This window comes from Trachypithecus francoisi, unplaced genomic scaffold (genome assembly GCF_009764315.1).
Source record: "Trachypithecus francoisi isolate TF-2019V2 unplaced genomic scaffold, Tfra_2.0 Contig01440, whole genome shotgun sequence".
NCBI lineage: Eukaryota > Metazoa > Chordata > Mammalia > Primates > Cercopithecidae > Trachypithecus > Trachypithecus francoisi.
Genome location: NW_022681431.1, coordinates 9,893,768 through 9,917,383, shown reverse-complemented (window position 1 = coordinate 9,917,383; position 23,616 = coordinate 9,893,768). Strand labels below are relative to the sequence as shown.

The 23,616-nt window shown below is 50.0% G+C and overlaps 1 protein-coding gene across 4 annotated transcripts in view; it reads right to left on the bottom strand.

Annotated features, from left to right (window-relative positions):
- Nucleotides 1–23,616, bottom strand: part of SLC39A14 (solute carrier family 39 member 14) — a 59,657-nt gene that overhangs the window by 23,581 nt on the left and 12,460 nt on the right. Inside the window, exon 2 of one of the 4 annotated variants that reach the window (XM_033227985.1) lies at nucleotides 8,947–9,083. The exons of the other annotated variants lie outside the window; for them this stretch is intronic. The gene's annotated coding sequence lies outside the window, so the exon portion shown is untranslated. The remainder of the gene's footprint in view (nucleotides 1–8,946; nucleotides 9,084–23,616) is intronic. 4 annotated transcript variants of the gene reach the window in all.

The window sequence follows — 23,616 nt, the reverse complement described above, 5'->3', positions numbered from 1 at the left end:
AGCATTTACTTTTCCCAGACCCAGTGGCCCCTCGGCCCCTCAGGTGGCGGCTAGGACAGCCTGGAGTGCTAGGGAAGAGGCACCTTCAGGTTGTACCATCAGAAGAATGAGCCCACAAGAGCACCTTCGCTTCTCCCAGGTGACCTTTTCTACCCTGCAGCATAGCTGCTCTTTCCTCCAGGACATGTGATACACTGGGCATTGACGCCCATGAGACAGCATCCGGGCTCAGGTCTAGACCTGTCTCCATGTGGTGTGCAGATTCACAAGCAGAGCCCTCCTGCCTGGCCAGCGCTTGAGATACGCACTCACCCACAAGGGTTGGAGAGGATCTAGGAGCTGAGAGTGACACTCAAGTCCACGTGACCCCGGCCTTTTGGCAGGCATGAAAGGGGAGTTTTCTGCTCTGGTGGAGTTTTGTTTTTTTCTTAACTACAAGTTATTCTTAGCAAGGTAAAGGTTTATAAAAAGTACTAGAGAGGAAAGAAAGAAGAGGGAACCACACACAGTGGCTGATGCTGCTGGGACGGGGAGGCCGGGCAGGGGTCCGCGTGCGTGGCCCCAGCTGCAGGAGGAAGCCCCATGCCAGGTTCCATTCCACATGTGGCCCCTGGAGAGCCACTCCAGTCCCCCCAGGGTGTTGGGTCAGCTGCCCTCAAGTAAGGATAGACACCTTTCAGGGGCAGAAAGACAAGTGGGAAGGAGACAAAATGAAGTGTGCTGTGGCCTGGGAATGCCTCCAGGCCAGCTCTTCCTGCTGGAGAGGCTGGAATCTCTCTGCCTGAGTGTGCACTTGCCTCGGGGTCAAAGAAGTAAAATTATTTTAGTGCCCTCCTTCTGTGTCTAAGGTGCCAGACCCAACCCTGGGGGAGGTGGGAGGGAGACACAGAAGAAAGCAAGAAACACCTGTTCTGGAACCCTCCGTGGAAGCTCAGAAGTTGCCTTACCATCCGGAGGCCCATAATTGGAATTCCACCCACCATCGCCCTTCACTTGGTCCAGAAGTAGCTCTACCTAGAAGCGGCGCTTCTGTCCTGCACGGATGCACCTGTGATGTTCAGCTTGCTGCATTCTTGTCTAAGCCCACCTCCCCTCTCGAGAGAAGCAAACATTTACTTCTGTGATGTTGCGTCTACAGGCTGGGCACAGATGTGAGAACAGGCAACAGAAACCAACAAGGCCTCGGAGCAGCCGGGCATCCACTTGTCCCCTCCCTTTCCTGATAACTAACCCCCCCGCACCCATGTTCCGCTGGCCAGGGAGCTCGACACTCCTGCTCTCAGATTCTGGGTGCAGAAACAAAACATGAAAACTAAGCTCAAATGCTCCAGAGACAAACGTGCCCAACTCAGACGATTTCCGAGGCCAAGAAGCTGTGTGTCTGCCCTCTGTCCCCTTGTGCCCACTGTGCCCCGCCAAGCACAGGCTGTGTGGGTGCACAGGACATCGCCAGAGTGGGGCTCTTACACAGGGTCAGAGTCAGCTGCAGGCTCTAGGGTGGCAGTTGGTTTGAAGGCAGTCTAAATTGGGGTTTTACGAAGCACTTCACTTAAAATTATGAGAAGGCTGATGGTCTACACAAAGAGACCACAGGGATGCAGGGGTGGGTGAGGGAGTGGAGGGGCAGCCAAGTAGAAGCCAGGCTGATAGAAATTATGTTCCCCAGAGCTCTTGGTTCCACCACAGACTGGCCTCAGTGAATCATCCTAACACTTCCCCACAAACTGTCTTCTTAAAGGATGTAAAATGAGCCGTCTGGTTCTCACATATTCCTCAGAGAAAGGGGTCTCTGAGGGACCCATGGTCCTGCCTGGCACATCACCCAGGCTTATGACCGTCCACAAGACAGTAACTACAAAGGCAGCCTCCCACCACTCCCTTGGGGTTCTCTCCCAGGAAAACAGCTCATTTCTGCATCAGTCCTTCAAGCAGACTGTGCTTTCTCCACTCTCCCATCCCTGCGCCACTCTAGGGCTGTGACCGCTGAGCCTGATAGGAATGTATCTCCAGCTAGCAGATACCCACTAGCAGATAACCATGGCTCAAGGCTAGCTCTCCGTGACTCACACAATAGCAAAAGGCCCGGGGTGAGCCAAGAGCCATCTGGAGCCCAGGCATAAGGAAAAACCCTGACAAGTTGCAGGCAAAGGACAAAGCCAGGCCTCAGGGTGGAAGGCGGAGGTCTTAAGGAATAAAAAAAAAAATCAAGGACTACTTGTCTTGAGGACTGCGGGTGCTAGTGGCCTGGGAAGTGCTGCCTGGCAATGGAAGGCCCACAGACGTGAATCTGAAGCCCAATTTTCGGTGGGACTACAAGTGACATATTATTACAATGAACCCATATTCTTTTTTTTTTTTTTTTTTTTTGAGACGGAGTCTCGCTCTGTGCCCCAGGCTGGAGTGTAGTGGCGCAATCTCGGCTCACTGCAAGCTCCGCCTCCCAGGTTCACGCCATTCTCCTACCTCAGCCTCCTGAGTAGCTGGACTACAGGTGCCCACCACTGCGCCCGGCTAATTTTTTGTATTTTTAGTAGAGACGGGGTTTCACCGTGTTAGCCAGGATGGTCTCGATCTCCTGACCTCGTGATCCGCCCGTCTCGGCCTCCCAAAGTGCTGGGATTACAGGCGTGAGCCACCGCGCCCGGCCAATGAAACCATATTCTTAGTTTGAAAAGAAGACAACAGGTTGGGCGCCGTGGCTCACACCTATAATCCTAGCACTTTGGGAGGCCAAGGCAGGCAGATCACAAGGTCAGGAGATCGAGACCATCCTGGCGAACACTGTGAAACCCCGTCTCTACTAAAAATACAAAAAAATTAGCCGGGGGTGGTGGCGGATGCCTGTAGTCCCAGCTACACGGGAGGCTGAGGCAGGAGAATGGCATGAACCCCATGGGCAGAGCTTGCAGTGAGCCGAGATCGCGCCACTGCACTCCAGCCTGGGCAAAGCAACAGAGCGAGACTCCGTCTCAAAAAAAGAAAAAAAAAGAAAAGAAGAGAATAAACTTGCAGAGTTTAATGAGTATATACAAGAAAGCATATTGCAACACTAACTACTTAAGATGAAAACATGAAATGGGAGTGTAATTTTCCTACACCTGATAATTAACAAAATGAGTAAAACTTTTAAAAGAAAAAAAAAATTCACCAATGCAACCAAACAAGAAAACAGATCTAATCAGAGATATATTAACTTCAAAACCAGAGACAAGGAAAAAATGAGGGAGGCACCACGCACGGCTCATGTTCTATTCCTGGCCCAACACTGACAAACCAAATGAATGACAAGAGCAGATCCAGAATTCTCACTCACATCCCCAAGTGTGGCAAGAGGAAGTCTTTTTCCTCTTCAGTTGAGGAGTAGGAGGAAAAGCCACTGGGGAAGAGCAAAAAAAAAACGGTGCACCTGGACCAAAAACAATGGGCCAACTCCCATGGAAGGAAATAAGGGCTCCCAGGCCACATTCTGAATTGAGGACATGATCCAATTCCAAATTCCAGTTAGTATTCCTTCTCTCTCTCTCTTTTTTTTTTTTGAGATGAGTCTTGCTCTGTTGCCCAGGCTGGAGTGCAATAGCACGATCTCGGCTCACTGCAACCTCCGCCTCCCAGATTCAAGTGATTTCTCCTGCCTCGGCCTCCTGAGTAGCTCGAATTACATGCATGCACCACCACACCCAGTTAATTTCTGTATTTTTAGTAGAGACGGGCTTTCACCATGTTAGCTAAGCTGGTCTCAAACTCCTGACCTCAGGTGATCCACCTGTCTCGGCCTCCCAAAGTGCTGGGATTACAGGCGTAAAACCACCATGCCCAGCCAAGTGTATCTTCTCTTCTAACAGAAAAGAATACCACTCTCAAGGAAGTGAGCTGAGCCACACTGCAGGAACTACATCCCTGAATAGAGGACAGACCCACCTCACCGCACAGTTAGCATTCCTTCAGGCTACAGAAAACAGGTCATAAATACCTAGCCCTTAGCACTCCTGGAGCTGAGAGGAGGGGACAAACCTGGAGAGGAAAGTTGCTTTCTTATTTTAGAGCCAACAGAACATGTGAGCAGAACTGCAGTCACATGAGGAAGAGGAAAAGAAACAGCAGGCAAAGCAAGCCACAGACAGGTAAACCACAACTCCAAAGAAAGCCGTTCCTCACCACTGCTCCACACCAAGGAATAACCTCATTAGAACACCAATTCCACGAGACAAGAGCCCAAAGATGAGATTATAACCAATATGAGACCAGAAGAGGATGCAGGCTTACTAAAAAAGAAGAATAAAACCTCACTGAAGAACTAATACATTATGACAAATACAGAACAAAATTCTGCCGGTCATTTAACCCATTTATGCCTGAGGTTGCAATTTTTTGAATTTTTGCAATCAGACCTTGGTGATGACCTTGAGCAGGAGATAAATTAACTCCCATATGCTTGCTGTGAAAAAAATGGAACACTAGGCATAAATGACTCAAGGAAAGTTTGAGATAATCACAGTAAATGCAGATGGACAAGACAAATTAAAGCAAAAACAGAAAACAAAGAGACTAACGAAAGGATAACTCGTGTTCCCAGAGAGGGGAACCCAAGAATGAAATGGAAGATGTGTTCTAAGATAAAACACAAGATTTTCCTGGTTGGGCACAGTGGCTCACTTGAGGTCAGGAGTTCCAGACCAGCCTGGACAATATGGTGAAATCCCAACTCCACTAAAAATATAAAAATTAGTCAGGTGTGGTGGCTCACATCTGTAGTCCCAGCTACTTGGGAGGCTGAGGCAGAGAACTGCTTGAACCCGGGAGGCGAAGGTTGCAGTGAGCAGAGATTGTGCCACTGCACCCTAGCCTGGGCAACAGAGAAAGACTCCATCTCAAAACAACAACAACACAACAACAACAACAACAAAACAAGATTTTCCTGAAATTAAAGGAAAAACAGAATCTGAAGACTGAAATAACGCACTGTATTCCGCCAATGTTCAATACTGAAACATTACAGTGTTTTTTAGGCATCTGGAAGAAACTCTTTTTCCCCCCAGAAGGGGTTACTATAAAAATGGAGGCCGGGCACAGTGGTTCACGCCTGTAATCCCCACATTTTGGGAGGCCGAGGGAAGTAGATAACATGGTCAGGAGATGGAGACCACCCTGGCCAACGTGGTGAAACCCATCTCTATTAAAAAAAAAAAAAAAAAAAAACTAGCCGGGTGTGGTGGCTGGCGTACACCTGTAGTCCCAGCTACTCAGGAGGCTGAGGCAGGGGAATCACTTGAACCCGGGAGGCAAAGGTTGCAGTGAGCCAAGATCGCACCACTGACTCCAGGCTGGCGACAGAGCAAAACTGCCTCAAAAAAAAAAAAGAAAGAAAGAAAGAAAAAAAAGAAAATTGAGAAACATACTAAAACGTCTTTTAAACAGGAAAAAATCCAACTGCCTTCTTCTTTCCCATAGCACCATTCAATGTCAGAAGAGAATGCAAGAATGCCAGAAAGTCTCCACAATTCGGAGCAAAAGAAACTATAAGCCAAGAATATTATCCCCAGCTAACACATCGCACAATTAGGTAAAGACAATAGGCAGAAATTCTTGGAAATAAAAGAACTCAGAAAATATAGTCCCCTTCCTGGGGGGAAATATGACTTAACAATGAAATGCATGTAATTAATACAGAAACGGAAATACGGAGAGCTCAGGAATGCAGAAAGCATGGTAACAGGACTGATGGTCAGCATTAATACCCTTCCGATAAGAAATAATAAAATATCATTACAGGGCTGGGTGCAGTGGTTCATGCCTGTAATCCCAGCACTTTGGGAGGCTGAGGCGGGTGGATTACGAGGTCAAGAGATAGAGACAATCCTGACCAACATGATGAAACCCCGTTTCTACTAAAAATACAAAAATTAGCTGGGCACAGTGGTGCATGCCTGTAGTCCCAGCTGCTCGGGAGGCTGAGGCAGGAGAATTGCTTGAACCCGGGAGACGGAGGTTGCAGTGAGCCAAGATCGCGCCACTACACTTCAGCCTGGCGACAGAGCGAGACTCTGTCTCAAAAAACAAACAAACAAACAAACAAAAACCCTTCAGGTAAGAAATAATAAAAAATCATTACAGGGCTGGGGGTGGTGGCCCACATCTGTAACCCCAGCACTATGGGAGGCCAAGGCAGGTGGACTGCTTGAGCTCAGGAGTTCAAGACCTGCCTAGGCAAAATGGTGAAACCCTGTCTCTACAAAAAATGCAAAAATTAGCCAGGTGTGGTGATGCATGCCTGTAATCCCAGCTACTAAGGAGGCCTGAGGTGGGAGGTCTGCTTGAGCCCAGGAGTTTAAGGCTGCAATGAGCTACTGTGCCACTGCACTCTAGCCTGGGCGACAGAGAAAAGATCTTGTCTCAAAATAACATAAATCAATTAAAAAAAACACATTTGGCTACAGAAACTGCCAAATGTTTTACAAATGCTTGATTAATACACTCTGGATATTCATGGTCAAACTAACAATGATACAGTCATCTGTGTAAGTCCCAGTTTACGAAATCAGAAAACCAATCATCTGCCAGCTTGGCCATCAAGTGAATACTGCCCTACAGGCTTCTCTGGGGTAGAAAGAGCTTTGAGAAAAACCATCCAGCCCAAGGCCCTCTCCACTCACCCAAGGAACATCATGTGAGAAGCCACTCTCCCCTCAGACAAGCTGACCTAGGCTGACACCTTCACTCAAGCAAACAGCAAATCTCACAGATGAAAAACCAACCGTGGCTTGGCCCTGCCCAGGGGGTAATTGGCCCATTCTCTCCCTGCTTCCTCTGGCCCTCCCACCTACTACTCTCCTCCATACCCTAAAAGGATGCATTCTCCTCTTCCAGCTCCTGCTCCCAGGACCTTCGCCTCAAGCCTTGGCACAGTCGAAGCCCACCCAGGGTGGGAAACTTCCAGACAGTGCAGGAGGGCAGCCAATAGAGCCCACTCACTCTCCTTGTGAAACCTCGCGCTGCTGGGAGGGGCAGGATGGGAAAACTAAGAAAAATAATAATAAAAACTCTGGTGACCCAGAAGCAGGGAACAAAATTAGAACCTTGAGCCTGCTGTTCACCAACTAATATTTACTGAGCCCCCATTGTGTGTGCCAGCGCCTGTGGGAGGAGGTTATGAGGCAGAGACGGGTGGTCAGGGCCCCAGGCAGCCGGCACAGACAAACAGGGAATGGCTTATTTAGCCCCACACTGAGCACGGAGTGAGTGTAATGACAGCCAGGCCCAGGCGCTGGAGCCAGGAGGAGGGAGGGAGGGAGCACATTTGCCAGGCTTGCTCTAGCCCAGCTGGAGCCGGAGCAAAGGGGACTTCCCAAAGCAACTGAGTCAGATGGGCAGGGACCCGGGAAGAGCCCACAGTGGCCAGCCGGTGTTTTCCCCACCCAAGGTCAGGGTCAGAGTCACCTCACTTCTCATCATTCACCCAACACTTCCCAGACAGTTGCAAAATTCTCCCTGTCATCCAAGTTCACTCCCGTTTGTCAGACCATGGGGCCAGGCATGTGGCTTAGGAAAGGCGGTACTCACATCCATCACTTATGTCACCTCCATGAAGCAGAACTTCCCGGCTTGTTATTCGGGATCAGATAAATAAATAGAAAGTATGATCTAGTGGCCAAATCACTGGACGACACGACGTGCCACACGCCCTGGGTTCAACTTTGGGGCCTGCCAGGAACTTCCCAAGTGTGTCTGGCACAATTAAACTGTGAAAGCACCGAGCTCACAGAGGCACTCTGATCAAGACAGAGCTTAAAGGCTGCTTGGTACAGCACTGAGGCCAGCGCCTTCCTAGTTCCCTATCTTCTGGGTTCTTAGGACAACCTCTTTACTTAGTCCTGAATTCTGCTTCTGTTCAATTACCCCCCTATCGAAGAAGTCGTCTTGGATCACTCACTTTTCCAGCACTTTTCTCTGGCTATTATGGATTCCTCATTACCTTGTCTCCCAGGGAGCCTCCCCAGATAGATTTGTATTCCTTGAAGATAACTTCCTGAAACGTATCCTTCCCTCCTGTTTCTTCTATGTCCTCCTCTCCTCCCTACATGCAGCACAGTACCTGGGACAGTGCTCGGCACATAATGGGCTAGAGGCAGAGAAGCTTTGCCTCCCTCCTAACTGAAGTCTGCCTGCATCGCCCCTGCAGCCTGATAAAGAATAGGGAGCTCTGGCCGGGCGTGGTGGCTCACACCTGTAATCCCAGCACTTTGGGAGGTCGAGGCAGACGGATCACGAGGTCAGGAGTTCAAGACTACCCTGGCCAAAATGGTGAAACCCTGTCTCTACTAACAATACAAAAATTAGCGGGGCATGGTGGCGGGTACCTTTAATCCCAGCTACTCGGGAGGCTGAAGCAGAGAATTGCTTAAACCCAGGAGGTGGAAGTTGCAGTGAGCCGAGATCGTGCCACTGCACTCCACCCTGGGCAACAGAGCAAGACTCTATCTCAGAAAAAAAAAAAAAAAAACCAGGGAGCTCAGAACCATTTTCCAAAGACATTCTATCCTCCTGGGCCCACAGACCAACTTTAACCCAGATTATCTGAGGTCAGGTGTCAGGACCAGATTAAAAAAAAAAAAAAAGTATACTAGTGTCAAAAAGGAAGTAAACATGGAGTTGTTCCGTTAACCACATACATGGGAATCTACAAGGTGATACTGCAGACATTAGACCTCAAGGGAATGGGTACTGTTCAAAAAAGCAATAACCCACAAATGTTACCATGGCAAAACCGGAGGCGTCTGCAGTGTTCCCTACCACGCTGTCGGCATTGCCGTAAACAAACAAGGGCAAGATTCTGGCCAAGAGAATGAATGTGCGTATTGAGCACAGTGAACGCTCTAAGAGCCAAGACTGCTTCCTGGAAGGCGTGCAGGAAAATGACCAGAAACACAAGGAAGCCCAAGAGAAAAGTACCTGGGTTCAACTGAAGGGCCAGCCTGCCCCACCTGGAGGAGGACACTGTGAAGACCAAAGGTACAGGCCTGAGCTGCTGGAACCTCTTCCCTGTGAATTCACGGCATTACAGGTGTAAAAACCAAAAGACCTCTGGACTGTAAAAAGAAAGCAAAGTAGTAAAATAAATACTAACAAATGCTAACTCCAACTCTCTGGCAGCAATACACTGGGCAAAACGTGCCTCCAAGGGCCTCTCACAAGAAGCCTGTATATGCCCTACCTCTCAAAATGGGTGAAGTCCCCCTGAGCCCCTCACCTCACCACTCCGGGGAGGGGAGGTGGGCCCTTGGCAGACCTTTAGCCTTTGTGTTCTGCTCACATCTATCCACTGGCCCATGACAAGCACCTATGCAGCAGTAGCGAGGTATGCTTGGATGGACAGCAAGTGTCCCCAGAAGCCAAGCTCCAGTGGTGACCCGACTGCTGGGCCTGCAGCCAAGACCACCTGCCCCCAGCCTACCCCACCTCCCTCGGGTCCTCCTGTACCACCACCTCCCCCTGACGACCTCCTAGCCCTCAAGCCACTCAAGCCCACTCAAGCCCAACTCCTCCTCAAAGATCCCACCCATGCCAGTCTGCAGCTGAGATGCAGAGTCGTGTGTGGTCATTTCTGCAGGAGAGGGGTTCTCAAAGTGTGGTTGCTGGAACAGCAGCATCACTAACACCTGGGAACTTGCTGGAAGTGCAAACTCTTAGCACTCCCGCCACAACCCACTAAATCACTCTGGGGTTGGACCAGCAACTTGGGTTTGACTAAGTGCTCAGGTGATCACGATGCACACTGAAGTCGGAGGGCCACGAGTCTCAGAGGCAGATCCAGAGCTTTTTCATTCTATCTCCAGATCTCTTAACCAAAGCAGGTAAGAAGAGCCGCTGCTCAGCGCTGGCCCTTTCCCGCCCAGCCCCTGCGTCGTCACTGCTCAAGAGGGCACGACCAGGGCGCCAGCAGGAAAGGCAGGGGCTGCATCTTGGACTTTTGATTTCTCAGTAACTATAAATACTTACCAACAGATTAATAAAAAAGCCCTATTCTCATGAGAAAGAGGGTTACTGAAAGAAAGAAAGGAAAAGCCCATATTTCCAAATTGGGTGAGAAAGGTAGACGAGTGAATCATAATTCCTCCATTTTCCCTCGGGCTGTCCAAACCTCCCACACAGCACATTCTTCTGGCTCAAGGTCACTGGCAGCCACCAACCCATGACTGAAGTTAAGGCCTTCCCACATCCTCTGCTTTCTCCCTGTGGGGCTCACCACGAACCCAGAGCATCTCCCTTAGATTCCAGGCTCCTGAAGAGAAAGAAACACTCCAGCCTGGCCACACAGTCCCCCCTCCAGAACCTCCTGCCCCTACTTCATCACTGCCCCTCCCCACCCAAAGCACAACCTCCCAATACTCCCCTCCCTCCAGCAATGTACTATAGCCCTTTTGCCTGGGAGTCAGGGGTCTCTCCAACTGGGGTCCTGCCCACTGTCACCCGCACCTGCCACTGCTCTCTTGCCTGGGCCCTAGGCTGCATCTGAAATGTTCTACCCCTCCATCCCTGCATGTTTCTTTCTCCACACCCCTCCCTGCCACAGGACTAGGAAGTCCCATTCATGTCAGTGGTTTGCACGCGCCCCATGCACGCTCTCCACGAGGTGTGAAGGGCCTGGACGAAGAAAACAAGGCATACTGCGGGACAGAGCACCACCTCAGATCCACCCCAGTCCTCCAGCACCAGTCCCATCCCCCAGCACCAGTTCCATCCCCCAGCACCAGTCCCATCCCCCAGCACCAGTCCCATCCCCCAGCACCAGTCCCATCCCCATGCAGGAAACATTGTCACCTCCTGCTTAGTTTCGAGGTCATACGGTTCTAGAAGGACAGACATTATATTTTAGGTTGTTTCCTAAGAGTCCTGCGGGATTGGTAGGACCTTAATAAGCACCTGCTGCTTAAATGTGTACATGCACACACTCACCGTGCAAACGCACACATAAACAGAGAGACACATCCTCAGCCCCGTGCCCAGACAGGACACAGCGGCTAAGATAAGGACTTCAATGCAGATGCATTATTTCCAATCCAGAAGTCAAGGGCAGGAGCCTACAGGTGTCTTCTTCTTCTTCTTCTTTATTTTTTTGAGAAGGAGTTTTGCTCTAGTTGCCCAGGCTGAAGTGCAATGGCATGATCTCAGCTCACTGCAACCTCCGCCTCCCAGGTTCAAGTGATTCTCCTGCCTCAGCCTCCCAAGTAGCTGGGATTACAGGTATACGCCACCACACCCGGCTAAATTTTTTACTTTTAGTAGAGACGGTGTTTCTCCACGTTGGTCAAGCTGGCCTCAAACTCCTGACCTCAGGTGATCCGCCCACCTCAGCCTCCCAAAGTGCTGGGATTACAGGTGTGAGCCAAGGCGCATGGCTACAGGTATCTTCTTAAAGCTCCCTGTCAGAGATGCAAAGGAAGCAGGAGACTCGCCCAGGACTCTGTAGAGAGGCTGCCTAGAGCACACGCACAGATGGGTTCCAGGACAGAGGCTTCTGGCTCATATCACACCCAGCTCTCACTTAGGGCCAGACGATCCAACAGCCGCTCACACAAGGCCTCCTATCCTCAGGTTTAAAAACCTCAAGGCCGGGCGCGGTGGCTCACGCCTGTAATCCCAGCATTTTGGGAGGCCGAGACAGGCGGATCACAAGGTCAGGAGATCGAGACTATGGTGAAACCCTGTCTCTACTAAAAATACAAAAAATTAGCCAGGCGTGGTGGCGGGCACCTGTAGTCCCAGCTACTCAGGAGGCTGAGGCAGAATGGTGTGAACCCGGGAGGTGGAGCTTGCAGTAAGCCGAGATCACGCCACTGCACTCCAGCCTGGGCAACTGAGCGAGACTCCGTCTCAAAAAATAAAATAAAATAAAAATAAAAACCTCAAGGCAGTGGGGATAGTGGCACTTTCCACATAATATGGCAGAAAAGAAGTGACTTCCCTGATAACATAACCACTTATGTACTTCCACTTGCCCTTTCGCTCCTCCACATCCTGCAAACTGCCTGCCTGCCTATTAACAAGGGATCAAAATTCTAACCAGACTTAAAGGCTTACCCTTTCCAGCTAACACCAACCCCAGGGAGCAATTGGATCACCACCAAGAAAGGGTTTCTGCTTTTAGCTTGCAACTCGGACAGGCTCCTGTCTGGGTGACTTTCAACCCTGAGGACGTCTTATGGCAGCCACTATTCGCAGTAACAAAAAACCAGGGCCGACCCAAAAGCCCATCAGCAAGAGAGTGGAGGAGTGAACTGCAATACGACTTTAACACCAACTGGACATGCCAAGTTTTTAATAACTACTGGCTTTTTTTTTTTTTTTTTTAAGACAAGGTCTCACTCTGTTACCTAAGCTGGAGTGCAATGGCATGATCACAGCTCACTGCAGCCTTGACCTCCCGGACCCAAGTGATCCTCCCACCTCAGCCTCATGAGCAGCTAGGACCAGACGTTCACAACACCATGCCTGGCTAATTTTTTTATTGTTTTGTAGAGACAGGGTCTCACCCTGTTGCCCGGCCTGGTCTTGAACTCCTTGGCTCAGAGATCCTCCCGCACCAGCCTCCCAAAGTGCTGGGATCACAAAAGTGAGCCACCACAATCGGCCAACAATAGCCTTTTGAATGCTGCTCATTCTTCAAGGCTCCCTCCAGGAAAATCTGGAAGGACTCTCTGCATCTGAAGACACTGCACTGTAAACTCCCTGAGGACAAGAGCTCATGCAAGTCTTCCTTGCAAAGTGGATGGAGTACAAGGAATTTGAGTGGAGGAAATATTGAAATAAAATAAAATCTCTTACCTGGGCTTCCAGCTTCCTCTCAGCACCTAGCTCTGTTCTGTCAGAGTCTCCCACTCCCCTCTTTTAAGTTTAACATATGCACATATCAAGTGCCCAAATCGTAAGTTTACAGCTTAATCAAAGATTCATCTGGGCTGGGCACGGTGGCTCACGCCTGTAATCCCAGCACTTTAGGAGGCTGAGGCCGGTGGATCACCTGAGGTGAGACCAGCCTAGATAACATGGAGAAACCCCGTCTCTACTAAAAATACAAAAATTAGCCGAGCGTGGTGGCACATGCCTGTAATCCCAGCTACTTGGGAGGCTGAGGCAGGAGAATCCCTTGAACCCGGGAGGCAGAGGTTGCAGTGAGCCGAGATCGTGCCATTGCACTCCAGCCTAGGCAACAGAGCAAAACTGCATTTCAAAAAAAAAAAAAAAAAAAAGTCATCCTTCTAAAGTACAAATTGGTCAGGTGCGGTGGCTCACGCCTGTAATCCCAGCACTTTGGGAGGCTAAGGCAGGCAGATCACCTGAGGTCAGGAGTTCGGGACAAGCCTGGCCAACATATAGTGAAACCCCATCTCTACCAAAAAAACACAAAAAATTAGCCAGGCGTGGTGACGCACACCTTAGTCCCAGCTACTTGGGAAGCTAAGGCAGGAGAATTGTATTAATCCAGGAGACAGGGGTTGCAGTCAGCCGAGATTGAGCCACTGCACTCCAGCCTAGGTGAGAATGAGACTGTCTCTCAAAAAAATAAAATAGGCCGGGCATGGTGGCTCAAGCCTGTAATCCCAGCACTTTGGGAGGCCAAGACGGGCAGATCACGAGGTCAGGAGATCGAGACCATCCTGGCTAACACAGTGAAACCCCGTCTGTACTAAAAATACAAAAAAAAAAAAAAAAAAAAAAACTAGCTGGGCGAGGTGGCGGACGCCTGTAGTCCCAGCTACTCCGGAGGCTGAGACAGGAGAATGGCAAAACCCTGGGAGGCGGAGCTTGCAGTGAGCTGAGATCCGGCCACTGCACTCCAGCCTGGGTGACAAAGCGAGACTCCGTCTCAAAAAAATAAAATAAAATAAAGTACAAATTGATCACATCACTTTCCTTGCTTCAATCCCTCCAATGTCTTCCCAGTATATGAAGAATAAAATCTTTTTTATTCTAATTTCTTTTTTAACTTTTTTCAAGACGGGGGTCTCACTATGTTGCCCAGGCTGCTCTTGAACTCCTGGCCTCAAACAATCCCCCTACCTCATCCTCCCAAAGTGCTAGGATTATGGGTGTGAGCCACCACACCCAGCCCACATGGAATAAAATCTAAACACCTCTTCCTGGTCTATAAACCACTGTGTCAACTGGCCTTTGCCCATCCTGTTGACCATATTTTTTTTTTTGAGACGGAGTCTCGCTCTGTCGCCCAGGCTGGAGTGCAGTGGCCGGATCTCAGCTCACTGCAAGCTCCGCCTCCTGGGTTCACGCCATTCTCCTGCCTCAGCCTCCGGAGTAGCTGGGACTACAGGCGCCGCCACCTCGCCCGGCTAGTTTTTTGTATTTTTTAGTAGAGATGGGGGTTTCACCGTGTTAGCCAGGATGGTCACGATCTCCTGACCTTTTGATCCACTCGTCTCGGCCTCCCAAAGTGCTGGGATTAGAGGCTTGAGCCACCGCGCCCGGCCTGCTGACCATATAACTGGCTCATCTCACTCACTGGGCTCCAGTCACCCAAGCTCTTTTTCCCGTCCCTTTAACATATGAAGCTCATTCTGACCTCAGAGCCTTTGCACCTGCTGTTCCCTCTGCCTAGAATGCTCTTCCCCTAGATCATCCTAACAGGTCTCAGTTCAAGTGTCACCTCTTCAATGTGGACAAAAAAGCCCACTCCCGGCCGGGCGCGGTGGCTCAAGCCTGTAATTCCAGCACTTTGGGAGGCCAAGACGGGCGGATCACGAGGTCAGGAGATCCAGACCATCCTGGCTAACATGGTGAAACCCCGTCTCTACTAAAAAATACAAAAAAAAAAACTAGCCAGGCGAGGTGGCGGGCGCCTGTAGTCCCAGCTACTCGGGAGGCTGAGGCAGGAGAATGGCGTAAACCCGGGAGGCGGAGCTTGCAGTGAGCTGAGATCCGGCCACTGCGCTCCAGCCTGGGAGACAGAGCGAGACTCCGTCTCAACAAAAAAAAAAAAAAAAAAAAAAAAAAGCCCACTCCCAGGCATTGAGAACCCTAATGCCCTATTAGTCTTTTTTCATTATCCATCTCCTCCTAACCAAACTGTCAGCTCCAGGAGGATAGAGACTGGAGGGCCGGGTGGTACCTGGTGTCCATCCCCAAACAACACCCACTAAAAGCATGTTATTTTCCCACTGCCCATTCATGAAACGCCACACATTTCAGTTTTACTGTTCCTTGGTCTTTACGCTTGGGTGAAGTACAGGCAACCTTGGGGAGAGGGCAGGGACCCCTCCCCCCGCCCCGTCTCCTGCAGTTGTTTCAGTAGAACAGAACTGAAGACCCTGGAGAGCCAGAGAAGCTGGCCTGGAATAGAGACGTAAAACATAAGGTGGAGTTTTTTTTTTGGAGACAAGAGTCTCACTCTGTTGCCCAGGCTAGAATGCAGTGGCACGATCTTGGCTCACTGCAATCTCCGCCTCCTGGGTTCAAGCAATTCTACTGCTCAGCCTCCCGAATAGCTGGGACTACAGACACCTGCTACCACACTGGGCTAACTTTTGTATTTTTAGTAGAGAAGGGGTTTCACCTTGTTGGTGAGGTTGGTCTCAAACTCCTGACCTCAGGTGATCCACCCGCCTCGGCCTCCCAAAGTGCTGGGATTACAGGTGTGAGCCACCGCGCCTGACCAAGATTTTTTTTTTTTTTTTTTTTTTGAGACAGTCTCACTCTGTTGCCAAGGCTAGAGTACAGTGGTACAATCTCGGCTCACTGCAACCTCTGCCTCTCAGGTTCAAGAGATCCTTCCACCTCAGCCTTCCGAGTAGCTGAATTACAAGCGCCCACCACCACACCTGGCTAAATTTTGTATTTTTTGTAGAGACAGGGTTTAGCCATGTTGGTCAGGCTGGTCTTGAACTCCTGACCTCAAGTGATCTGTCGACCTTGGCCTCTCAAAGTGCTGGGATTACAGGTATCAGCCACTGCGCCTGCCAGTGTTTTTTTTTTTTTTAAACATAAAGTGAGGTGGGGCAGGAGACACAAAGGCAGGCAATGGGAGAGAGGCCCGGGCAGGCAGCCTCCCTTTCCACATCCCTGAGAAGGTCAACCAGCTGATAATTCCACCAAAAATAACATTCTCACTCTTCCCTGTGGCAGGGGAAGAAAAAGGAAAGTCCACAAGTACAGGCTGTTTCTAGAATTTCTCACTGGCTCATGGAAATTTTGAGTTTCCCTGCCATCACACACATCCTGAAACACTGGGGGAGGGGGCCGGTGCTGTCAAGAGGGAGTGATGCCAGAGTCACTATGGCCACAGCCGGGAGCTGGCCAGCAGAGCCACTGCACACATCAGTTTACCCACGGCCAAGGCTTCTGCCGTGGGAGGCACCACAGAGCGTCCTGAAGAGCCGGGAACAGGAACTGAGACATGGAATTTCTGTTCTGAGACCTGGCACTTGGTCAGCAGCCTGGGCCTGAGGGAGTGGGTGACTTTGTACTTTTTGCACCTTTCTGGGAAGGGAGATGGGAACAGCGTGGCTTGCTGCCTCTGGAAACCACCCAGGGACCTGGTATCCTGAGAACTTGCCCAGCCTATCAGATGGAAAATAGCCAGCCCTGGAGAAATGGTCAGCATTGGAATTGGAATATAGATACGCCAATCGGAGTCACATGGGCCTGGGATGACAGCGCACAGGATGCGCCCTCAGTGAGCAGGAGGATAGAAGGGCGGAGGCAGGGAGGAATTCCAGGGCTCAAAGCCTTGTCCTCTCTGTTTTCTGGTAGGGAAAGCAGGGCCAGCCTCCCTGCAGGCCAGCACGGCGAAATCTGGCCCCAAGCCTCAAGCACGCTGTGCTCTAAGAAAACAAGCGCCCAGTCCCTGGGGCCTGGCCGGGGCCCTCTGCTTCCAGGAAAGGACAGAGAGTGCAGACTGTTCAATCTTACAGGGCTCTCTCAAATAACAAGATACACACCCATATATCCCACCCCACTTGCTCCCACACAAATACAACTTTTAGGGCTTCCAGTAAAATAAGTGAAACAATATAGCTGGTCCAGGTCTGCCCCCTCTCCTGGTCCCTCCAGGACAGCAGCCCAGTAATCCCTGTGCGGGTGGGCGAGCTGCTTCTGGTGAGCTGGCTGCCTCCTCCTCTGCTCGCTCCTTGTTCCCCAGCAGGGAGCAAAGAAAAGGATCAGAAGGGATCTTCCAAGAATGAAAGGAATGCTGAGATGCAGGGACAAAATTGGCTGGGAGGCAGTCCCTGGCCTCAGGGGTTGCGGTCAACAAATATTCATTAGGAATTTACTATATGATTTGCTGAAGCTACCATCCTGAGCAGAGGCAGTGGTCCTTTCTGGCTTACACCACAGCCAGCTTTCCACCAAAGCCAGCAGAAGACCTGCATGGACAAGGATCCCTATCCTCTGGGTGAAAGAAAAACACCACTGGCTGCAGTGGCCCACGCCTTTAATCCTAACACTTTGGGAGGTCAACACGGGTGGATGGCTTGAGCCCAGGAGTTTGAGACTAGCCTGGCCAACACAGTGAAACCCTGTCTCTACAAAAAAAAAAAAAAAAAAAAAAAATTGCCAGGCATGGTAGCATGCCTCTGTGGTTCCAACTCTTGAGGAGGCTGAGGCAGAAGGATAGCTTCAGCCTGGCAGGCAGAGGCTATGGTGAGGTGAGATCACGACACTACACTCTAACATCGGTGGTAGAGTAAGACTGTCTCAAAAAGGAACAAAACAAAACCCTCAAGGTTTTAAGTTTTATTCTTTTTTTTTTTTTTAATAGAGTCAGGGTCTCACTTCTGTGGCACAGGCTGGAGTGCAGTGCCCTGATCATAGCTCCCTGCAGCCTTCAACTCCTGGGCTCAAGGGATCCTCCCACCTCACAGGTAGCTAGGACTATAGGCACATGCCACCAAGCCTGGTGGGCTAATTTTTAACTTTTTTTTGTAGAGATGGGTCTTGCTGCATTGCCTGAGCTAGTCTCTAACTCCAAAACTCAAGCAATCCTCCCCAGTCTCATCTGTCCAAGTAGCTGGGACTACAGGCACGTACCACTGTCCTTGATCAAGATTTAACTAGTTCCATACTCCCACTACCTATGTATGCATGCCTATTTCACAGGATTCTCACCAACACTGAGTATTAAATTATTCCATCTTTACAATTTGATAGGTTAAAAATTACTTATTTTAATCTGCATTTCTTTGATTATCAAGGTTGACTTTTATATTTCTACTCCTTTTACAAATTGCCTGTTACTCTTCTTTGCCCGTTTTTTTCGTTGTTTTTGAGACAGAGTCTCACTCTGTCGACCAGGATGGAGTGCAGTGGCATGATCTTGGCTCACTGCAACCTCCCCACCAGGGTTCATGCGATTCTCCTGCCTCAGCCTCCCAAGTAGCTGGGATCACAGGCCCGTGCCACCACGCCCGGCTAATTTTTGTATTTGTAATAGAGTCGGGGTTTTACCATGTTGGCCAGGCTGGTCTCGAACTCCTGACCTCAGGTGAACCACCCACTTCTGCCTTCCAAAGTGCTGGGATTACAGATATAAGCCATTGCGCCCAGCCTTCTTTGCCCATTTTTGCTGATACATTCATTTTTTTTATTGGTTTATTATATGGCAAAATATTAACCTTTTGTCACATGTTACAAATATTCTTCCTAATTAGTTGTTTGCCTTTTGATTTTGTTAACTGGTATTATTGACATAATTTTTAAAGAGGTAAAGGCAAATATATCATACTTCTCCTTTTTAAAGTTTCTGCTTTTAGTAACATGCTTGGAAAATCCTCTCCTGCCCTGAAAGTATAGGCAATACAGCTGTATTTTCTTGCATTTAAAAAAATTTAGGGGTCAGGTGCTGTGGCTCACGTCTGTAATCCCAGCACTTTGGGAGGCCAAGGTCAGGAGATCGAGACTATTCTGGCGAACTCGGTGAAACCCTGTCTCTACTAAAAATACAAAACATTAGCCGGGTTTGGTGGCGGGCGCCTATAGTCTCAGCTACTTGGGAGGCTGACGCAGGAGAATGACGTGAACCCGGGAGGCAGCGGGACAGAGCGAGACTGCACTCCAGCCTGTGGGACAGAGCAAGACTCTGTATAAAAAAAAAATTTAGCCGGGCGCGGTGGCTCAAGCCTGTAATCCCAGCACTTTGGGAGGCTGAGACGGGCGGATCACGAGGTCAGGAGATCGAGACCATCCTGGCGAACACGGTGAAACCCCGTCTCTACTAAAAAAAAAAAAATACAAAAACTAGCCGGGCGAGGCGGCGGGCGCCTGTAGTCCCAGCTACTCCGGAGGCTGAGGCAGGAGAATGGCGTAAACCCGGGAGGCGGAGCTTGCAGTGAGCTGAGATCCGGCCACTGCACTCCAGTCCGGGCGACAGAGCGAGACTCCGCCTCAAAAAAAAAAAAAAAAAAAAAAAAATTTAGAGGCGGGGCATGGTGGCTCACTCCCGCAATTCCAGCACTTTGGGAGGCTAAAGGGGGTGGATTGCGTGAGCCCAGGAGTTTGAGACTAGTGTGGGAAACATGGCAAAACCCTGTCTCTACTAAAAATACAAAACATTAGCCGGGTTTGGTGGCGGGCGCCTATAGTCTCAGCTACTTGGGAGGCTGACGCAGGAGAATGACGTGAACCCGGGAGGCAGCGGGACAGAGCGAGACTGCACTCCAGCCTGTGGGACAGAGCAAGACTCTGTATAAAAAAAAAATTTAGCCGGGCGCGGTGGCTCAAGCCTGTAATCCCAGCACTTTGGGAGGCTGAGACGGCGGATCACGAGGTCAGGAGATCGAGACCATCCTGGCGAACACGGTGAAACCCCGTCTCTACTAAAAAAAAAAAAAATACAAAAACTAGCCGGGCGAGGCGGCGGGCGCCTGTAGTCCCAGCTACTCCGGAGGCTGAGGCAGGAGAATGGCGTAAACCCGGGAGGCGGAGCTTGCAGTGAGCTGAGATCCGGCCACTGCACTCCAGTCCGGGCGACAGAGCGAGACTCCGCCTCAAAAAAAAAAAAAAAAAAAAAAAAAATTTAGAGGCGGGGCATGGTGGCTCACTCCCGCAATTCCAGCACTTTGGGAGGCTAAAGGGGGTGGATTGCGTGAGCCCAGGAGTTTGAGACTAGTGTGGGAAACATGGCAAAACCCTGTCTCTACTAAAAATACAATAATTATCTGGGCATGGTGGTACATGCCTGTAGTTCCAGCTACTTGGAAGACCGAAGTGGAAGGATCACTTGAGCCCAGGAAGTCAAGGCCGCAGTGAGCCATTATGGAGCCACTGCACTCCAGCCTGGGCGACAGAGTGGGACCCTGTCCCAGGGGGTAAAAAAAAAAAACAAACAAACCGGGAATGGAAAGGCTTACTGATAAGTTGGGCGGGTGGGAGGGTGCTCGGTGGCTGGACGGGGTGGGGTGGGGGCTGCTTTTTGCTCCCTTTTTGAAGCTCTTCACTTGGAGGTATTAAACAGATTCCAGTCTTGGACTGCATCTGTGCGTGGGTCCCTAACCCAGTGGCACCACTGAGGCCTCATCTTGGTTCTGAATCAGAACTTTCTAGGTGAGGCCCAGGCCACCTCGGGCTAGAGAGGTGCTGATGGATCAGCCTCTCTCTAGCCCCAGGAACTGGCCTGACACTTCAAGACTGCTGGACCAAACACTGCTGTCCCTTCTAAGTACGACACTCTGCAATTACTTCAGCTCTCTGACCTCAGTTTTCCCTCTTTGCCACAGGGGTACCACAATCTGTCCCCTGCCCATCCTACAGCAACAGTGTCACCCTCAACCAGAGCTCTCTGTACAGAGGCAAGTTGCTGGTACAGTTATCCCTTGGCATCCGCAGGGGACTGGTTCCAAGACACCCCCTCCACCTCCAGGATACCAAAATCTACAATTGCTCAAGTCCCTGATATAAAATAGCATAGTATTTGCATATAACCTACGCACTTCCTCCCTACAGGCTTTAAACCATCTCTAGGTTACTTACAGTATCGAATACAATGTAAACGGCATGTAATAATTTTTATACTTTTTTTATTTGTACTCTTTTTAATCATTATATAGTCAGTTTTGTTTCTTTTCTTTTTTTTTTTGAGATGCAGTCTCACTCTGTCATCAGGCTGGAGTGCAGCGGCACAACCTTGGCTCACTGCAACCTCTACCTCCCAGGTTCAAGCGATTCTCCTGCCTCAGCCTCCTGAGTAGCTGAGATTATAGGCGCATGTCACCACGCCCAGCTAATTTTTGTATTTTCAGTAGAGACAGGGTTTCACCATGTTGGCCGGAATGGTCTCGATCTCTTGACCTTGTGATCCGCCCGCCTCAGCCTCCCAAAGTGCTGGGATTACAGGAGTAAGCCACCACGCCTGGCCAGTTTTGTTTCTTCTCTCAAATACTTTCCATCAGTGGTTGAATCCACGGAGACAGAGACTGCGAGCTGACTATACTGCAAAGTGTCTGGATCTTAAGGACACAGGGCCTCTAGGCCAGCCTTCTACCCACCTGGTTTTCATATCTGTGTCACCATGAGGGGAGCAGATGGCCTAAGGATGGGCCCCAGCCTCCACACAGCCAAGCCTGCCTTCTCTCCTAGGTCTAAAAAGAAATCTATTTTCTTTGGCAGCTCTGTGAACCAGAGTTTAGTAAGCAACTCTTCCCACAACCCTGAATCTAGTGGATTGAATACTATCCCCTCAAATAACTGTCCACCTGAAATCTCAGAAAGTGACTTTATTTGGAAATACAGATTTTGCAGATAAAATCAGTTAAGGATGTCAAGATGAAATTGTCCTGGATTTAGGATGGGCCCTAAATTCAATGACGTATGTCTTTATAAAAAAAGGAGAGGGAGGCCGGGCACGGTGGCTCAAGCCTGTAATCCCAGCACTTTGGGAGGCCGAGACAGGCGGATCACGAGGTCAGGAGTTCGAGACCATCCTGGCTAACACAGTGAAACCCCGTCTCTACTAAAAATACAAAAACTAGCCGGGCGAGGTGGCGGGCGCCTGTAGTCCCAGCTACTCCGGAGGCTGAGGCAGGAGAATGGCGTAAACCCAGGAGGCGGAGCTTGCAGTGAGCTGAGATCCGGCCACTGCACTCCAGTCCGGGCGACAGAGCGAGACTCTGCCTCAAAAAAAAAAAAAAAAAAAAAAAGGAGAGGGAGATTTGGACATGTAGACACACACCAACAGGGGAAGGTCATGTGAAGACAGAGGCAGAGAAGGGAGTGGTGCAGCCACAAGCCAAGGAACACCAGGAGCCACCAAAAGCTGGGAAAAGAAGGAAGCATTCTCCCCTAGAGGTGTCAGAAGGAGTGTGGTCCTGGTGATACCTGCATTTCACACTGCTGGCCTCCAGACCTGTGAGAATACATGTCTGTCGTTTTTAAGCCACCAAGTTTCTGGTAACTTGTCAAGGGAACCATGGGACACAGATCCACGGGTAAATACTTTGGTGCCAGAATTAAGACCTGATCATGTTGAGCTGCAGCTGGCAGAACGCTAAGATACCTCCAGTGACCCTCACTGCTGTGTGTGGATGGAACCCATCAATATGAGACATCACTCCTGGGATCATGGCACACTGTGTAGCAAAAGCGAGTCTGCAGGTATTTGCCGACCACATTAGTTGACGTGAGACAGGGAAATTACCCTGAGTGGGCCAGAACGAAGCTGGTGATCCCTTACAAGCATGGCTCCTCTTGGCAAAAAGAACTGAAGCGTGAGCAGGACTCCATGTGGGAGAAAGGCTGTGTCACCGGCGATGGAGGGGACCACATGGAAAGGAAATACGGGGGCCTCTAGAAACTGAGAGTGGCCCCTGACTGGCAGCCAGCAATGGAAAATACGGGTGAGGGGGCAGGGAACCTCAGTCCTACAGCCACAAGGAGCTGAATTTTCCACAACCATATGAGCCTGACAGAGGCCCTGAAACCCCAGCTGACGCTCTAAGTTTAGTCTTCTAGGACCCCCAGCAAAGGAGCCAGTCATGCAATGCTCGGCCTTCTGGCCTACAGAATTGTGAAATGATAAATGGGTGTTGTTTTAAACCACTAAGTTTGTCATACTAATACGCTTGCCTGCTCTGATAGACCTCCACTCTCCAGAGCAGTGAAGTGATAAGTTCTGGTCACAGGTGGCAGGGCCAGGCAGTATGGGTCTCTGCACTCCGTCCTATTCCAGTTTACTTCCAATTAATCCATTCTACTGACACATGCCTACCAAGAGCGGGTGGTAGGTAGATGAGTGGTAGTGGTTTCTGATCTTGGACCGGGCAGGCTTTATAGCTTCTAACATTAGGCTACAGTTCTCATCTCACAAAGAATTCTAAAGCTAGGAACTGGACAGGAGTATTGTTTAAGACAAATACAATTGGCAAGAGAGTTGTGAACTGTAGAGAGGGACAGTGTAGCCGAGTAGGTACAGGTCCAAACGGGGTATTCAGCAGGTAAGACACTGATCAAGCATTCAGTACATCCTAGTGCAGCTCTGCGTGCAGCATCACAGAATATTTAAAATCAGAAACACTCAGCCAGGTGCGGTGGTTCACGCCTGTAATCCCAGCACTTTGGGAGGCCGAGGCGGCGGATCACTTGAGGTTGGGAGTTGGAGACCAGCCTGATCAACATGGA